This window comes from Ambystoma mexicanum, chromosome 2q, assembly GCF_040938575.1.
Source record: "Ambystoma mexicanum isolate Mex_15411 chromosome 2q, UKY_AmexF1_1, whole genome shotgun sequence".
NCBI lineage: Eukaryota > Metazoa > Chordata > Amphibia > Caudata > Ambystomatidae > Ambystoma > Ambystoma mexicanum.
In genome coordinates, this window is record NC_090924.1 from 186,926,908 (window position 1) to 186,947,640 (window position 20,733).

Genomic DNA, 20,733 nt, shown 5'->3' on the forward strand with positions numbered 1-20,733 from the left:
ATGTAATGACCAACATAAATCAATATTATGTCATCGTATTTCTCTATTAAGTTAGCAACATTTAAAAACACGTATCATTTTTCAGAAAATTCAGAGAGAACAAGTCTAAAACAAAACACAGCTTTTGCATATTCAAACAAGCTATATATTAATACCTGATAATTACAATAAATTATATAAACAAAGATTCCATGCATGTCCACACAGATAATTAACCAAATCTTCATTGGCTCCCATTTTGCAGGCATACTTTGTGCTTCCTCATGCACAACTTCTTGTTTTAAAATGCTTTTTTTGTCCTTTAGCTATTTTTATACGCCCTGTTGAAATTAGAATTCTGGCCAGCTGTGTACACACCACTCATTCAATCATGGTTCACATTTCTTTTCAAGATTCTACATTCTCCATCGAACCATTGGGCATCCCTTTCTGTAACCTGGACCTCCTGATCTGGGGGACAGTGTTTGCCAATAGCTCTGTTCTGGATAGTTTCAACCAAAGACGCATTCGAACTGACACTTTCTTTTCTGGCCAATAAACTTTTTTATGAGAATATCTTTAAATTGCTTGTGAAATAATAATTGTTTCAAATGCCTCCTTGTCAAGCTTAGGCATCGGCAACCAGCTCCTTTGGCTGTCAAACATCATTTTCATGGTGCTTACCCCTGGCTATTGGAAAATTAATTCAAGAGAATAGTGATCGCTCCGTGTTCAATCAGGAACGCAACTTTTCATAACATTCCTGAATAGAAAACAGTCCACAATACAGTAATCAATGACTGAGGAACAGTATTACTGGTCTTGTATGCTTAGGAAAACACCATATGCCACTAAAGATCCCAGAAAATCCCCAGGCAGAACCCTAAAATACTCCTGAAAATCAGTGCTCCATTTGTGACCAATATTTACTGAGCAAACATTTGCACTACGTTTCTTACAAATATTTACCTCGAGATCCTGAACCCCCTGGTTATATTTATTCCATCCTTGACTGGTCCTAGCTGCATGCAAAAAAGGCCTACTCACCACAACCAATGTTTGGCATTATGTTTTGTGTAAAATATCTATTGAACAGAGAAAAGAGGCTGCAAATCAGTCAGAACTTTTTTTTTATATTCCTTACCACATTTTCACCAATGTAACAGGCCCCAGGTGCTTTAAAATGAACTATTTGCCATTACGTGCCAAAATAATTATTAAGAGATAGCCTCCAAAGCCCTGCTGAAGTGATCTGTAAAGCCTACCATGTAATGACCAACATAAATCAATATTATGTCATTGTGTTTCTCAATTAAGTTAGCAACATTTAAAAACGCGTATCATTTTTCAGAAAATACAGAGAGAACAAGTCTAAAGCAAAAAACAGCTTTTGCATATTCAAACAAGCTATATATTAAGACCTGATAATTACAATAAATTATATAATCCAAGATTCCATGCATGTCCACACAGAAAATTAACCAAATCCTCATTGGCTCCCATTTTGCAGGCATACTTTCTGCTTGCTCATGCACTACTTCTTGTTTTAAACTTCTTCTTTTGTCTTTTAGCTATTTTATACGCCCTGTTGAAATTATAATTCTGGCCAGCTGTGTACACACCACTCATCCAATCATGGTTCACATTTCTTTTTGAGATTCTACATTCTCCATCGAACCATTGGGCATCCCTTTCTGTAACCTGGACCTCCTGAACTGGGGGACAGTGTTTGCCAATAGCTCTGTTCTGGATTGTTTCAACCAAAGACGCATTCGAACTGACACTTTCTTTTCTGGCCAATAAACTTTTTTATGAGAATATCTTTAAATTGCTTGGAAAAAATAATTGTTTCCAATGCCTCCTTGTCAAGCTTAGGCATCGGCAACCAGCTCCTTTGGCTGTCAAACATCATTTTCATGGTGCTTACCCCTGGATATTGGAAAATTAATTCAAGAGAATAGTGATCACTCTGTGTTCAATCAGGAAAGCAACATTTCATAACATTCCTGAATAGAAAACAGTTCGCAATACAGTAATCAATAACTGAGGAACAGTATTACTGGTCTTGTATGCTTAGGAAAACACCATTTGCCACTAAAGATCCCAGAAAATCCCCAGGCAGAACCCTAAAATACACCTGAAAATCAGTGCTCCATTTGTGACCAATTTTTACTGACCAAACATTTGCACTACGTTTCTTAAAAATAGTTAGCTCGAGCTCCTGAACACCCTGGTTATGTTTATTTGATCCTTGACTGGTCCTATCTGCATGCAAAAAGGCCAACGGACCACAACCAATGTTTGGCATTAAGTTTTGTGTAAAATATCTATTGAACAGAGAAAAGAGGCTGCAAATCAGTCAGAACTTTTTTTTTTATATTCCTTACCACATTTTCACCAATGTAAAAGGCCCCAGGTGCTTTAAAATGAACTATTTGCCATTACATGCCAAAATAATTATTAAGAGGTAGCCTCCAAAGCCCTGTTGAAGTGATCTGTAAAGCCTACCATGTAATGACCAACATAAATCAATATTATGTAACCGTATTTCTCTATTAAGTTAGCAACATTTAAAAACACGTATCATATTTCATAAAATTCAGAGAGAACAAGCCTAATACAAAAAACAGCTTTTGCATATTCAAACAAGCTATATATTAAGACCTGATACTTACAATAAATTATATAAACAAAGATTCCATGCATGTCCACACAGATAATTAACCAAATCTTCATTGGCTCCCATTTTGCAGGCAGACTTTGTGCTTCCTCATGCACAACTTCTTGTTTTAAAATTAATATTTTGTCTTTTAGCAATTTGTATATGCTCTATTGAAATTATAATTCTGGCCAGCTATGTACACACCACTCATTCAATCATGGTTCACATTTCTTTTCGAGATTCTACATTCTCCATTGAACCATGGGGCATCCCTTTCTGTTACCTGGACCCCCTGGACTGGGGGACAGTGTTTGCCAATAGCTCTGTTCCGGATAGTTTTATGAGCTCCTGAACACCCTGGTTATGTTTATTTGATCCTTGACTGGTCCTATCTGCATTCAAAAAGGCCAACTGACCACAACCAATGTTTGGCATTAGGTTTTGTGTAAAATATCTATTGAACAGAGAAAACAGGCTGCAAATCAGTCAGAACTTTTTTTTTTATATTCCTTACCACATTTTCACCAATGTAACAGGCCCCAGGTGCTTTAAAATGAACTATTTGCCATTACATGCCAAAATAATTATTAAGAGGTAGCCTCCAAAGCCCTGCTGAAGTGATCTGTAAAGCCTACCATGTAATGACCAACATAAATCAATATTATGTCATCGTATTTCTCTATTAAGTTAGCAACATTTAAAAACACGTATCATATTTCATAAAATTCAGAGAGAACAAGTCTAAAACAAAAAACAGCTTTTGCATATTCAAACAAGCTATATATTAATACCTGATAATTACAATAAATTATATAAACAAAGATTCCATGCATGTCCACACAGATAATTAACCAAATCTTCATTGGCTCCCATTTTGCAGGCATACTTTGTGCTTCCTCATGCACAACTTCTTGTTTTAAAATGCTTTTTTTGTCTTTTAGCTATTTTTATACGCCCTATTGAAATTAGAATTCTGGCCAGCTGTGTACACACCACTCATTCAATCATGGTTAACATTTCTTTTCGAGATTCTACATTCTCCATCGAACCATTGGGCATCCTTTTCTGTAACCTGGACCTCCTGAACTGGGGGACAGTGTTTGCCAATAGCTCTGTTCTGGATAGTTTCAACCAAAGACGCATTCAAACTGACACTTTCTTTTCTGGCCACGAAACTTTTTTATGAGAATATCTTTAAATTGCTTGGAAAAAATAATTTTTTCCAATGCCTCCTTGTCAAGCTTAGGCATCGCCAACCAGCTCCTTTGGCTGTCAAACATCATTTTCATGGTGCTTACCCCTGGCTATTGGAAAATTAATTCAAGAGAATAGTGATCGCTCCGTGTTCAATCAGGAACGCAACTTTTCATAACATTCCTGAATAGAAAACAGTCCACAATACAGTAATCAATGACTGAGGAACAGTATTACTGGTCTTGTATGCTTAGGAAAACACCATTTGCCACTAAAGATCCCAGAAAATCCCCATGCAGAAACCTAAAATACACCTGAAAAATCAGTGCTCCATTTGTGACAAATTTCTACTTACCAAACATTTGCACTACGTTTCTTACAAATATTTAGCTCAAGCTCCTGAACACCCTGGTTATGTTTATTTGATCCTTGACTGGTCCTATCTGCATGCAAAAAGGCCAACTGACCACAACCAATGTTTGGCATTAGGTTTTGTGTAAAATATCTATTGAACAGAGAAAAGAGGCTGCAAATCAGTCAGAACTTTTTTTTATATTCCTTACCACATTTTCCCCAATGTAACAGGCCCTAGGTGCTTTAAAATGAACTATTTGCCATTACATGCCAAAATAATTATTAAGAGATAGCCTCCAAAGCCCTGCTGAAGTGATCTGTAAGGCCTACCATGTAATGACCAACATAAATCAATATTATGTCTTGTGTTTCTCCATTAAATTAGCAACATTTAAAAACACGTATCATTTTTCAGAAAATTCAGAGAGAACAAGTCTAAAACAAAACACAGCTTTTGCATATTCAAACAAGTTATATATTAATACCTGATAATTACAATAAATTATATAAACAAAGATTCCATGCATGTCCACACAGATAATTAACCAAATCTTCATTGGCTCCCATTTTTCAGGCATACTTTGTGCTTCCTCATGCACAACTTCTTGTTTTAAAATGCTTTTTTTGTCTTTTAGCTATTTTTATACGCCCTGTTGAAATTAGAATTCTGGCCAGCTGTATACACACCACTCATTCAATCATGGTTAACATTTCTTTTTAAGATTCTACATTCTCCATCGAACCATTGGGCATCCCTTTCTGTAACCTGGACCTCCTGAACTGGGGGACAGTGTTTGCCAATAGCTCTGTTCTGGATAGTTTCAACCAAAGACGCATTCGAACTGACACTTTCTTTTCTGGCCAATAAACTTTTTTATGAGAGTATCTTTAAATTGCTTGTGAAATAATAATTGTTTCCAATGCCTCCTTGTCAAGCTTAGGCATCGGTAACCAGCTCCTTTGGCTGTCAAACATCATTTTCATGGTGCTTACCCCTGGATATTGCAAAATTAATTCAAGAGAATAGTGATGGCTCCGTGTTCAATCAGGAACGCAACTTTTCATAACATTCCTGAATAGAAAACAGTCCACAATACAGTAATCAATGACTGAGGAACAGTATTATTGGTCTTGTATGCTTAGGAAAACACCATTTGCCACTAAAGATCCCAGAAAATCCCCAGGCAGAACCCTAAAATACTCCTGAAAATCAGTGCTCCCTTTGTGACAATTTTTTACTGACCAAACATTTGCACTACGTTTCTTACAAATATTTAGCTCGAGCTCCTGAACACCCTGGTTATGTTTATTTGATCCTTGACTGGTCCTATCTGCATGCAAAAAGGCCTACTGAACACAACCAATGTTTGGCATTAGGTTTTGTGTAAAATATTTATTGAACAGAGAAAAGAGGCTGCAAATCAGTCAGAACTTTTTTTTTATACTCCTTACCACATTTTCACCAATGTAACAGGCCCGAGGTGCTTTAAAATGAACTATTTGCCATTACGTGCCAAAATAATTATTAAGAGATAGCCTCCAAAGCCCTGCTGAAGTGATCTGTAAAGCCTACCATGTAATGACCAACATAAATCAATATTATGTCACCGTATTTCTCTATTAAGTTAGCAACATTTAAAAACACGTATCATATTTCATAAAATTCAGAGAGAACAAGTCTAATACAAAAAACAGCTTTTGCATATTCAAACAAGCTATATATTAAGACCTGATACTTACAATAAATTATATAAACAAAGATTCCATGCATGTCCACACAGATAATTAACCAAATCTTCATTGGCTCCCATTTTGCAGGCAGACTTTGTGCTTCCTCATGCACAACTTCTTGTTTTAAAATTAATATTTTGTCTTTTAGCAATTTGTATATGCTCTATTGAAATTATAATTCTGGCCAGCTATGTACACACCACTCATTCAATCATGGTTCACATTTCTTTTCGAGATTCTACATTCTCCATTGAACCATGGGGCATCCCTTTCTGTTACCTGGACCCCCTGGACTGGGGGACAGTGTTTGCCAATAGCTCTGTTCCGGATAGTTTTATGAGCTCCTGAACACCCTGGTTATGTTTATTTGATCCTTGACTGGTCCTATCTGCATTCAAAAAGGCCAAATGACCACCGCCAATGTTTGGCATTAGGTTTTGTGTAAAATATCTATTGAACAGAGAAAACGGGCTGCAAATCAGTCAGAACTTTTTTTTTTATATTCCTTACCACATTTTCACCAATGTAACAGGCCCCAGGTGCTTTAAAATGAACTATTTGCCATTACATGCCAAAATAATTATTAAGAGGTAGCCTCCAAAGCCCTGCTGAAGTGATCTGTAAAGCCTACCATGTAATGACCAACATAAATCAATATTATGTCATCGTATTTCTCTATTAAGTTAGCAACATTTAAAAACACGTATCATTTTTCAGAAAATTCAGAGAGAACAAGTCTAAAACAAAACACAGCTTTTGCATATTCAAACAAGCTATATATTAATACCTGATAATTACAATAAATTATATAAACAAAGATTCCATGCATGTCCACACAGATAATTAACCAAATCTTCATTGGCTCCCATTTTGCAGGCATACTTTGTGCTTCCTCATGCACAACTTCTTGTTTTAAAATGCTTTTTTTGTCCTTTAGCTATTTTTATACGCCCTGTTGAAATTAGAATTCTGGCCAGCTGTGTACACACCACTCATTCAATCATGGTTCACATTTCTTTTCAAGATTCTACATTCTCCATCGAACCATTGGGCATCCCTTTCTGTAACCTGGACCTCCTGATCTGGGGGACAGTGTTTGCCAATAGCTCTGTTCTGGATAGTTTCAACCAAAGACGCATTCGAACTGACACTTTCTTTTCTGGCCAATAAACTTTTTTATGAGAATATCTTTAAATTGCTTGTGAAATAATAATTGTTTCAAATGCCTCCTTGTCAAGCTTAGGCATCGGCAACCAGCTCCTTTGGCTGTCAAACATCATTTTCATGGTGCTTACCCCTGGCTATTGGAAAATTAATTCAAGAGAATAGTGATCGCTCCGTGTTCAATCAGGAACGCAACTTTTCATAACATTCCTGAATAGAAAACAGTCCACAATACAGTAATCAATGACTGAGGAACAGTATTACTGGTCTTGTATGCTTAGGAAAACACCATATGCCACTAAAGATCCCAGAAAATCCCCAGGCAGAACCCTAAAATACTCCTGAAAATCAGTGCTCCATTTGTGACCAATATTTACTGAGCAAACATTTGCACTACGTTTCTTACAAATATTTACCTCGAGATCCTGAACCCCCTGGTTATATTTATTCCATCCTTGACTGGTCCTAGCTGCATGCAAAAAAGGCCTACTGACCACAACCAATGTTTGGCATTATGTTTTGTGTAAAATATCTATTGAACAGAGAAAAGAGGCTGCAAATCAGTCAGAACTTTTTTTTTATATTCCTTACCACATTTTCACCAATGTAACAGGCCCCAGGTGCTTTAAAATGAACTATTTGCCATTACGTGCCAAAATAATTATTAAGAGATAGCCTCCAAAGCCCTGCTGAAGTGATCTGTAAAGCCTACCATGTAATGACCAACATAAATCAATATTATGTCATTGTGTTTCTCAATTAAGTTAGCAACATTTAAAAACGCGTATCATTTTTCAGAAAATTCAGAGAGAACAAGTCTAAAGCAAAAAACAGCTTTTGCATATTCAAACAAGCTATATATTAAGACCTGATAATTACAATAAATTATATAATCCAAGATTCCATGCATGTCCACACAGAAAATTAACCAAATCTTCATTGGCTCCCATTTTGCAGGCATACTTTCTGCTTGCTCATGCACTACTTCTTGTTTTAAACTTCTTCTTTTGTCTTTTAGCTATTTTATACGCCCTGTTGAAATTATAATTCTGGCCAGCTGTGTACACACCACTCATCCAATCATGGTTCACATTTCTTTTTGAGATTCTACATTCTCCATCGAACCATTGGGCATCCCTTTCTGTAACCTGGACCTCCTGAACTGGGGGACAGTGTTTGCCAATAGCTCTGTTCTGGATTGTTTCAACCAAAGACGCATTCGAACTGACACTTTCTTTTCTGGCCAATAAACTTTTTTATGAGAATATTTTTAAATTGCTTGGAAAAAATAATTGTTTCCAATGCCTCCTTGTCAAGCTTAGGCATCGGCAACCAGCTCCTTTGGCTGTCAAACATCATTTTCATGGTGCTTACCCCTGGATATTGGAAAATTAATTCAAGAGAATAGTGATCACTCTGTGTTCAATCAGGAAAGCAACATTTCATAACATTCCTGAATAGAAAACAGTTCGCAATACAGTAATCAATAACTGAGGAACAGTATTACTGGTCTTGTATGCTTAGGAAAACACCATTTGCCACTAAAGATCCCAGAAAATCCCCAGGCAGAACCCTAAAATACACCTGAAAATCAGTGCTCCATTTGTGACCAATTTTTACTGACCAAACATTTGCACTACGTTTCTTAAAAATAGTTAGCTCGAGCTCCTGAACACCCTGGTTATGTTTATTTGATCCTTGACTGGTCCTATCTGCATGCAAAAAGGCCAACTGACCACAACCAATGTTTGGCATTAAGTTTTGTGTAAAATATCTATTGAACAGAGAAAAGAGGCTGCAAATCAGTCAGAACTTTTTTTTTTATATTCCTTACCACATTTTCACCAATGTAAAAGGCCCCAGGTGCTTTAAAATGAACTATTTGCCATTACATGCCAAAATAATTATTAAGAGGTAGCCTCCAAAGCCCTGTTGAAGTGATCTGTAAAGCCTACCATGTAATGACCAACATAAATCAATATTATATCACCGTATTTCTCTATTAAGTTAGCAACATTTAAAAACACGTATCATATTTCATAAAATTCAGAGAGAACAAGTCTAATACAAAAAACAGCTTTTGCATATTCAAACAAGCTATATATTAAGACCTGATACTTACAATAAATTATATAAACAAAGATTCCATGCATGTCCACACAGATAATTAACCAAATCTTCATTGGCTCCCATTTTGCAGGCAGACTTTGTGCTTCCTCATGCACAACTTCTTGTTTTAAAATTAATATTTTGTCTTTTAGCAATTTGTATATGCTCTATTGAAATTATAATTCTGGCCAGCTATGTACACACCACTCATTCAATCATGGTTCACATTTCTTTTCGAGATTCTACATTCTCCATTGAACCATGGGGCATCCCTTTCTGTTACCTGGACCCCCTGGACTGGGGGACAGTGTTTGCCAATAGCTCTGTTCCGGATAGTTTTATGAGCTCCTGAACACCCTGGTTATGTTTATTTGATCCTTGACTGGTCCTATCTGCATTCAAAAAGGCCAACTGACCACAACCAATGTTTGACATTAGGTTTTGTGTAAAATATCTATTGAACAGAGAAAACAGGCTGCAAATCAGTCAGAACTTTTTTTTTTATATTCCTTACCACATTTTCACCAATGTAACAGGCCCCAGGTGCTTTAAAATGAACTATTTGCCATTACATGCCAAAATAATTATTAAGAGGTAGCCTCCAAAGCCCTGCTGAAGTGATCTGTAAAGCCTACCATGTAATGACCAACATAAATCAATATTATGTCATCGTATTTCTCTATTAAGTTAGCAACATTTAAAAACACGTATCATATTTCATAAAATTCAGAGAGAACAAGTCTAAAACAAAAAACAGCTTTTGCATATTCAAACAAGCTATATATTAATACCTGATAATTACAATAAATTATATAAACAAAGATTCCATGCATGTCCACACAGATAATTAACCAAATCTTCATTGGCTCCCATTTTGCAGGCATACTTTGTGCTTCCTCATGCACAACTTCTTGTTTTAAAATGCTTTTTTTGTCTTTTAGCTATTTTTATACGCCCTATTGAAATTAGAATTCTGGCCAGCTGTGTACACACCACTCATTCAATCATGGTTAACATTTCTTTTCGAGATTCTACATTCTCCATCGAACCATTGGGCATCCCTTTCTGCAACCTCGACCTCCTGATCTGGGGGACAGTGTTTGCCAATAGCTCTGTTCTGGATAGTTTCAACCAAAGACGCATTCAAACTGACACTTTCTTTTCTGGCCACGAAACTTTTTTATGAGAATATCTTTAAATTGCTTGGAAAAAATAATTTTTTCCAATGCCTCCTTGTCAAGCTTAGGCATCGCCAACCAGCTCCTTTGGCTGTCAAACATCATTTTCATGGTGCTTACCCCTGGCTATTGGAAAATTAATTCAAGAGAATAGTGATCGCTCCGTGTTCAATCAGGAACGCAACTTTTCATAACATTCCTGAATAGAAAACAGTCCACAATACAGTAATCAATGACTGAGGAACAGTATTACTGGTCTTGTATGCTTAGGAAAACACCATTTGCCACTAAAGATCCCAGAAAATCCCCATGCAGAAACCTAAAATACACCTGAAAAATCAGTGCTCCATTTGTGACAAATTTTTACTTACCAAACATTTGCACTACGTTTCTTACAAATATTTAGCTCAAGCTCCTGAACACCCTGGTTATGTTTATTTGATCCTTGACTGGTCCTATCTGCATGCAAAAAGGCCAACTGACCACAACCAATGTTTGGCATTAGGTTTTGTGTAAAATATCTATTGAACAGAGAAAAGAGGCTGCAAATCAGTCAGAACTTTTTTTTATATTCCTTACCACATTTTCCCCAATGTAACAGGCCCTAGGTGCTTTAAAATGAACTATTTGCCATTACATGCCAAAATAATTATTAAGAGATAGCCTCCAAAGCCCTGCTGAAGTGATCTGTAAGGCCTACCATGTAATGACCAACATAAATCAATATTATGTCTTGTGTTTCTCCATTAAATTAGCAACATTTAAAAACACGTATCATTTTTCAGAAAATTCAGAGAGAACAAGTCTAAAACAAAACACAGCTTTTGCATATTCAAACAAGTTATATATTAATACCTGATAATTACAATAAATTATATAAACAAAGATTCCATGCATGTCCACACAGATAATTAACCAAATCTTCATTGGCTCCCATTTTTCAGGCATACTTTGTGCTTCCTCCTGCACAACTTCTTGTTTTAAAATGCTTTTTTTGTCTTTTAGCTATTTTTATACGCCCTGTTGAAATTAGAATTCTGGCCAGCTGTATACACACCACTCATTCAATCATGGTTAACATTTCTTTTTAAGATTCTACATTCTCCATCGAACCATTGGGCATCCCTTTCTGTAACCTGGACCTCCTGAACTGGGTGTTTGCCAATAGCTCTGTTCTGGATAGTTTCAACCAAAGACGCATTCGAACTGACACTTTCTTTTCTGGCCAATAAACTTTTTTATGAGAGTATCTTTAAATTGCTTGTGAAATAATAATTGTTTCCAATGCCTCCTTGTCAAGCTTAGGCATCGGTAACCAGCTCCTTTGGCTGTCAAACATCATTTTCATGGTGCTTACCCCTGGATATTGCAAAATTAATTCAAGAGAATAGTGATGGCTCCGTGTTCAATCAGGAACGCAACTTTTCATAACATTCCTGAATAGAAAACAGTCCACAATACAGTAATCAATGACTGAGGAACAGTATTACTGGTCTTGTATGCTTAGGAAAACACCATATGCCACTAAAGATCCCAGAAAATCCCCAGGCAGAACCCTAAAATACTCCTGAAAATCAGTGCTCCATTTGTGACCAATATTTACTGAGCAAACATTTGCACTACGTTTCTTACAAATATTTACCTCGAGATCCTGAACCCCCTGGTTATATTTATTCCATCCTTGACTGGTCCTAGCTGCATGCAAAAAAGGCCTACTCACCACAACCAATGTTTGGCATTATGTTTTGTGTAAAATATCTATTGAACAGAGAAAAGAGGCTGCAAATCAGTCAGAACTTTTTTTTTATATTCCTTACCACATTTTCACCAATGTAACAGGCCCCAGGTGCTTTAAAATGAACTATTTGCCATTACGTGCCAAAATAATTATTAAGAGATAGCCTCCAAAGCCCTGCTGAAGTGATCTGTAAAGCCTACCATGTAATGACCAACATAAATCAATATTATGTCATTGTGTTTCTCAATTAAGTTAGCAACATTTAAAAACGCGTATCATTTTTCAGAAAATACAGAGAGAACAAGTCTAAAGCAAAAAACAGCTTTTGCATATTCAAACAAGCTATATATTAAGACCTGATAATTACAATAAATTATATAATCCAAGATTCCATGCATGTCCACACAGAAAATTAACCAAATCCTCATTGGCTCCCATTTTGCAGGCATACTTTCTGCTTGCTCATGCACTACTTCTTGTTTTAAACTTCTTCTTTTGTCTTTTAGCTATTTTATACGCCCTGTTGAAATTATAATTCTGGCCAGCTGTGTACACACCACTCATCCAATCATGGTTCACATTTCTTTTTGAGATTCTACATTCTCCATCGAACCATTGGGCATCCCTTTCTGTAACCTGGACCTCCTGAACTGGGGGACAGTGTTTGCCAATAGCTCTGTTCTGGATTGTTTCAACCAAAGACGCATTCGAACTGACACTTTCTTTTCTGGCCAATAAACTTTTTTATGAGAATATCTTTAAATTGCTTGGAAAAAATAATTGTTTCCAATGCCTCCTTGTCAAGCTTAGGCATCGGCAACCAGCTCCTTTGGCTGTCAAACATCATTTTCATGGTGCTTACCCCTGGATATTGGAAAATTAATTCAAGAGAATAGTGATCACTCTGTGTTCAATCAGGAAAGCAACATTTCATAACATTCCTGAATAGAAAACAGTTCGCAATACAGTAATCAATAACTGAGGAACAGTATTACTGGTCTTGTATGCTTAGGAAAACACCATTTGCCACTAAAGATCCCAGAAAATCCCCAGGCAGAACCCTAAAATACACCTGAAAATCAGTGCTCCATTTGTGACCAATTTTTACTGACCAAACATTTGCACTACGTTTCTTAAAAATAGTTAGCTCGAGCTCCTGAACACCCTGGTTATGTTTATTTGATCCTTGACTGGTCCTATCTGCATGCAAAAAGGCCAACGGACCACAACCAATGTTTGGCATTAAGTTTTGTGTAAAATATCTATTGAACAGAGAAAAGAGGCTGCAAATCAGTCAGAACTTTTTTTTTTATATTCCTTACCACATTTTCACCAATGTAAAAGGCCCCAGGTGCTTTAAAATGAACTATTTGCCATTACATGCCAAAATAATTATTAAGAGGTAGCCTCCAAAGCCCTGTTGAAGTGATCTGTAAAGCCTACCATGTAATGACCAACATAAATCAATATTATGTCACCGTATTTCTCTATTAAGTTAGCAACATTTAAAAACACGTATCATATTTCATAAAATTCAGAGAGAACAAGCCTAATACAAAAAACAGCTTTTGCATATTCAAACAAGCTATATATTAAGACCTGATACTTACAATAAATTATATAAACAAAGATTCCATGCATGTCCACACAGATAATTAACCAAATCTTCATTGGCTCCCATTTTGCAGGCAGACTTTGTGCTTCCTCATGCACAACTTCTTGTTTTAAAATTAATATTTTGTCTTTTAGCAATTTGTATATGCTCTATTGAAATTATAATTCTGGCCAGCTATGTACACACCACTCATTCAATCATGGTTCACATTTCTTTTCGAGATTCTACATTCTCCATTGAACCATGGGGCATCCCTTTCTGTTACCTGGACCCCCTGGACTGGGGGACAGTGTTTGCCAATAGCTCTGTTCCGGATAGTTTTATGAGCTCCTGAACACCCTGGTTATGTTTATTTGATCCTTGACTGGTCCTATCTGCATTCAAAAAGGCCAACTGACCACAACCAATGTTTGGCATTAGGTTTTGTGTAAAATATCTATTGAACAGAGAAAACAGGCTGCAAATCAGTCAGAACTTTTTTTTTTATATTCCTTACCACATTTTCACCAATGTAACAGGCCCCAGGTGCTTTAAAATGAACTATTTGCCATTACATGCCAAAATAATTATTAAGAGGTAGCCTCCAAAGCCCTGCTGAAGTGATCTGTAAAGCCTACCATGTAATGACCAACATAAATCAATATTATGTCATCGTATTTCTCTATTAAGTTAGCAACATTTAAAAACACGTATCATATTTCATAAAATTCAGAGAGAACAAGTCTAAAACAAAAAACAGCTTTTGCATATTCAAACAAGCTATATATTAATACCTGATAATTACAATAAATTATATAAACAAAGATTCCATGCATGTCCACACAGATAATTAACCAAATCTTCATTGGCTCCCATTTTGCAGGCATACTTTGTGCTTCCTCATGCACAACTTCTTGTTTTAAAATGCTTTTTTTGTCTTTTAGCTATTTTTATACGCCCTATTGAAATTAGAATTCTGGCCAGCTGTGTACACACCACTCATTCAATCATGGTTAACATTTCTTTTCGAGATTCTACATTCTCCATCGAACCATTGGGCATCCTTTTCTGTAACCTGGACCTCCTGAACTGGGGGACAGTGTTTGCCAATAGCTCTGTTCTGGATAGTTTCAACCAAAGACGCATTCAAACTGACACTTTCTTTTCTGGCCACGAAACTTTTTTATGAGAATATCTTTAAATTGCTTGGAAAAAATAATTTTTTCCAATGCCTCCTTGTCAAGCTTAGGCATCGCCAACCAGCTCCTTTGGCTGTCAAACATCATTTTCATGGTGCTTACCCCTGGCTATTGGAAAATTAATTCAAGAGAATAGTGATCGCTCCGTGTTCAATCAGGAACGCAACTTTTCATAACATTCCTGAATAGAAAACAGTCCACAATACAGTAATCAATGACTGAGGAACAGTATTACTGGTCTTGTATGCTTAGGAAAACACCATTTGCCACTAAAGATCCCAGAAAATCCCCATGCAGAAACCTAAAATACACCTGAAAAATCAGTGCTCCATTTGTGACAAATTTCTACTTACCAAACATTTGCACTACGTTTCTTACAAATATTTAGCTCAAGCTCCTGAACACCCTGGTTATGTTTATTTGATCCTTGACTGGTCCTATCTGCATGCAAAAAGGCCAACTGACCACAACCAATGTTTGGCATTAGGTTTTGTGTAAAATATCTATTGAACAGAGAAAAGAGGCTGCAAATCAGTCAGAACTTTTTTTTATATTCCTTACCACATTTTCCCCAATGTAACAGGCCCTAGGTGCTTTAAAATGAACTATTTGCCATTACATGCCAAAATAATTATTAAGAGATAGCCTCCAAAGCCCTGCTGAAGTGATCTGTAAGGCCTACCATGTAATGACCAACATAAATCAATATTATGTCATTGTGTTTCTCAATTAAGTTAGCAAGATTTAAAAACACGTATCATTTTTCAGAAAATTCAGAGAGAACAAGTCTAAAACAAAACACAGCTTTTGCATATTCAAACAAGTTATATATTAATACCTGATAATTACAATAAATTATATAAACAAAGATTCCATGCATGTCCACACAGATAATTAACCAAATCTTCATTGGCTCCCATTTTTCAGGCATACTTTGTGCTTCCTCATGCACAACTTCTTGTTTTAAAATGCTTTTTTTGTCTTTTAGCTATTTTTATACGCCCTGTTGAAATTAGAATTCTGGCCAGCTGTATACACACCACTCATTCAATCATGGTTAACATTTCTTTTTAAGATTCTACATTCTCCATCGAACCATTGGGCATCCCTTTCTGTAACCTGGACCTCCTGAACTGGGGGACAGTGTTTGCCAATAGCTCTGTTCTGGATAGTTTCAACCAAAGACGCATTCGAACTGACACTTTCTTTTCTGGCCAATAAACTTTTTTATGAGAGTATCTTTAAATTGCTTGTGAAATAATAATTGTTTCCAATGCCTCCTTGTCAAGCTTAGGCATCGGTAACCAGCTCCTTTGGCTGTCAAACATCATTTTCATGGTGCTTACCCCTGGATATTGGAAAATTAATTCAAGAGAATAGTGATGGCTCCGTGTTCAATCAGGAACGCAACTTTTCATAACATTCCTGAATAGAAAACAGTCCACAATACAGTAATCAATGACTGAGGAACAGTATTATTGGTCTTGTATGCTTAGGAAAACACCATTTGCCACTAAAGATCCCAGAAAATCCCCAGGCAGAACCCTAAAATACTCCTGAAAATCAGTGCTCCCTTTGTGACAATTTTTTACTGACCAAACATTTGCACTACGTTTCTTACAAATATTTAGCTCGAGCTCCTGAACACCCTGGTTATGTTTATTTGATCCTTGACTGGTCCTATCTGCATGCAAAAAGGCCTACTGAACACAACCAATGTTTGGCATTAGGTTTTGTGTAAAATATTTATTGAACAGAGAAAAGAGGCTGCAAATCAGTCAGAACTTTTTTTTTATACTCCTTACCACATTTTCACCAATGTAACAGGCCCGAGGTGCTTTAAAATGAACTATTTGCCATTACGTGCCAAAATAATTATTAAGAGATAGCCTCCAAAGCCCTGCTGAAGTGATCTGTAAAGCCTACCATGTAATGACCAACATAAATCAATATTATGTCACCGTATTTCTCTATTAAGTTAGCAACATTTAAAAACACGTATCATATTTCATAAAATTCAGAGAGAACAAGTCTAATACAAAAAACAGCTTTTGCATATTCAAACAAGCTATATATTAAGACCTGATACTTACAATAAATTATATAAACAAAGATTCCATGCATGTCCACACAGATAATTAACCAAATCTTCATTGGCTCCCATTTTGCAGGCAGACTTTGTGCTTCCTCATGCACAACTTCTTGTTTTAAAATTAATATTTTGTCTTTTAGCAATTTGTATATGCTCTATTGAAATTATAATTCTGGCCAGCTATGTACACACCACTCATTCAATCATGGTTCACATTTCTTTTCGAGATTCTACATTCTCCATTGAACCATGGGGCATCCCTTTCTGTTACCTGGACCCCCTGGACTGGGGGACAGTGTTTGCCAATAGCTCTGTTCCGGATAGTTTTATGAGCTCCTGAACACCCTGGTTATGTTTATTTGATCCTTGACTGGTCCTATCTGCATTCAAAAAGGCCAACTGACCACAACCAATGTTTGGCATTAGGTTTTGTGTAAAATATCTATTGAACAGAGAAAACGGGCTGCAAATCAGTCAGAACTTTTTTTTTTATATTCCTTACCACATTTTCACCAATGTAACAGGCCCCAGGTGCTTTAAAATGAACTATTTGCCATTACATGCCAAAATAATTATTAAGAGGTAGCCTCCAAAGCCCTGCTGAAGTGATCTGTAAAGCCTACCATGTAATGACCAACATAAATCAATATTATGTCATCGTATTTCTCTATTAAGTTAGCAACATTTAAAAACACGTATCATATTTCATAAAATTCAGAGAGAACAAGTCTAAAACAAAAAACAGCTTTTGCATTTTCAAACAAGCTATATATTAATACCTGATAATTACAATAAATTATATAAACAAAGATTCCATGCATGTTCACACAGATAATTAACCAAATCTTCATTGGCTCCCATTTTGCAGGCATACTTTGTGCTTCCTCATGCACAACTTCTTGTTTTAAAATTCTTTTTTTGTCTTTTAGCTATTTTTATACGCCCTATTGAAATTAGAATTCTGGCCAGCTGTGTACACACCACTCATTCAATCATGGTTAACATTTCTTTTCGAGATTCTACATTCTCCATCGAACCATTGGGCATCCTTTTCTGTAACCTGGACCTCCTGAACTGGGGGACAGTGTTTGCCAATAGCTCTGTTCTGGATAGTTTCAACCAAAGACGCATTCGAACTGACACTTTCTTTTCTGGCCAATAAACTTTTTTATGAGAATATCTTTAAATTGCTTGGAAAAAATATTTTTTTCCAATGCCTCCTTGTCAAGCTTAGGCATCGCCAACCAGCTCCTTTGGCTGTCAAACATCATTTTCATGGTGCTTACCCCTGGATATTGCAAAATTAATTCAAGAGAATAGTGATGGCTCTGTGTTCAATCAGGAACGCAACTTTTCATAACATTCCTGAATAGAAAACAGTCCACGATACAGTGATCAATAACTGAGGAACAGTATTACTGGTCTTGTATGCTTAGGAAAACACCATTTGCCACTAAAGATCCCAGAAAATCCCCAGGCAGAACCCTAAAATACACCTGAAAATCAGTGCTCCACTTGTGACCAATTTTTACTGACCAAACATTTGCACTACGTTTCTTAAAAATATTTAGCTCGAGCTCCTGAACACCCTGGTTATGTTTATTTGATCCTTGACTGGTCCTATCTGCATGCAAAAAGGCCAACTGACCACAACCAATGTTTGGCATTAGGTTTTGTGTAAAATATCTATTGAACAGAGAAAACAGGCTGCAAATCAGTCCGAACTTTTTTTTTATATTCCTTACCACATTTTCACCAATGTAAAAGGCCCCAGGTGCTTTAAAATGAACTATTTGCCATTACATGCCAAAATAATTATTAAGAGGTAGCCTCCAAAGCCCTGCTGAAGTGATCTGTAAGGCCTACCATGTAATGACCAACATAAATCAATATTATGTCATTGTATTTCTCTATTAAGTTAGCAACATTTAAAAACACGTATCATTTTTCAGAAAATTCAGAGAGAACAAGTCTAAAACAAAACACAGCATTTGCATATTCAAACAAGTTATATATTAATACCTGATAATTACAATAAATTATATAAACAAAGATTCCATGCATGCCCACACAGATAATTAACCAAATCTTCATTGGCTCCCATTTTGCAGGCATACCTTGTGCTTCCTCATGCACAACGTCTTGTTTTAAAATGCTTTTTTTGTCTTTTAGCTATTTTTATACGCCCTGTTGAAATTAGAATTCTGGCCAGCTGTGTACACACCACTCATTCAATCATGGTTAACATTTATTTTTAAGATTCTACATTCTCCATCGAACCATTGGGCATCCCTTTCTGTAACCTGGACCTCCTGAACTGGGGGACAGTGTTTGCCAATAGCTCTGTTCTGGATAGTTTCAACCAAAGACGCATTCGAACTGACATTTTCTTTTCTGGCCAATAAACTTTTTTATGAGAGTATCTTTAAATTGCTTGTGAAATAATAATTGTTTCCAATGCCTCCTTGTCAAGCTTAGGCATCGGCAACCAGCTCCTTTGGCTGTCAAACATCATTTTCATGGTGCTTACCCCTGGATATTGCAAAATTAATTCAAGAGAATAGTGATGGCTCCGTGTTCAATCAGGAACGCAACTTTTCATAACATTCCTGAATAGAAAACAGTCCACGATACAGTAATCAATAACTGAGGAACAGTATTACTGGTCTTGTATGCTTAGGAAAACACCATTTGCCACTAAAGATCCCAGAAAATCCCCAGGCAGAACCCTAAAATACACCTGAAAATCAGTGCTCCACTTGTGACCAATTTTTACTGACCAAACATTTGCACTACGTTTCTTAAAAATATTTAGCTCGAGCTCCTGAACACCCTGGTTATGTTTATTTGATCCTTGACTGGTCCTATCTGCATGCAAAAAGGCCAACTGACCACAACCAATGTTTGGCATTAGGTTTTGTGTAAAATATCTATTGAACAGAGAAAACAGGCTGCAAATCAGTCCGAACTTTTTTTTTATATTCCTTACCACATTTTCACCAATGTAAAAGGCCCCAGGTGCTTTCAAATGAACTATTTGCCATTACAGGCCAAAATAATTATTAAGAGATAGCCTCCAAAGCCCTGCTGAAGTGATCTGTAAAGCCTACCATGTAATGACCAACATAAATCAATATTATGTCATCGTATTTCTCTATTAAGTTAGCAACATTTAAAAACACATATCATTTTTCAGAAAATTCAGAGAGAACAAGTCTAAAACAAAACACAGCTTTTGCATATTCAAACAAGCTATATATTAATACCTGATAATTACAATAAATTATATAAACAAAGATTCCATGCATGTCCACACAGATAATTACCCAAATCTTCATTGGCTCCCATTGTTCAGGTATACTTTGTGCTTCCTCATGCACAACTTCTTGTTTTAAAATGCTTTTTTTGTCTTTTAGCTATTTTTATACGCCCTGTTGAAATTAGAATTCTGGCCAGCTGTATACACACCACTCATTCAATCATGGTTAACATTTCTTTTTAAGATTCTACATTCTCCATCGAACCATTGGGCATCCCTTTCTGTAACCTGGACCTCCTGAACTGGGGGACAGTGTTTGCCAATAGCTCTGTTCTGGATAGTTTCAACCAAAGACGCATTTGAACTGACACTTTCTTTTCTGGCCAATAAACCTTTTTATGAGAGTATCTTTAAATTGCTTGTGAAATAATAATTGTTTCCAATGCCTCCTTGTCAAGCTTAGGCATCGGCAACCAGCTC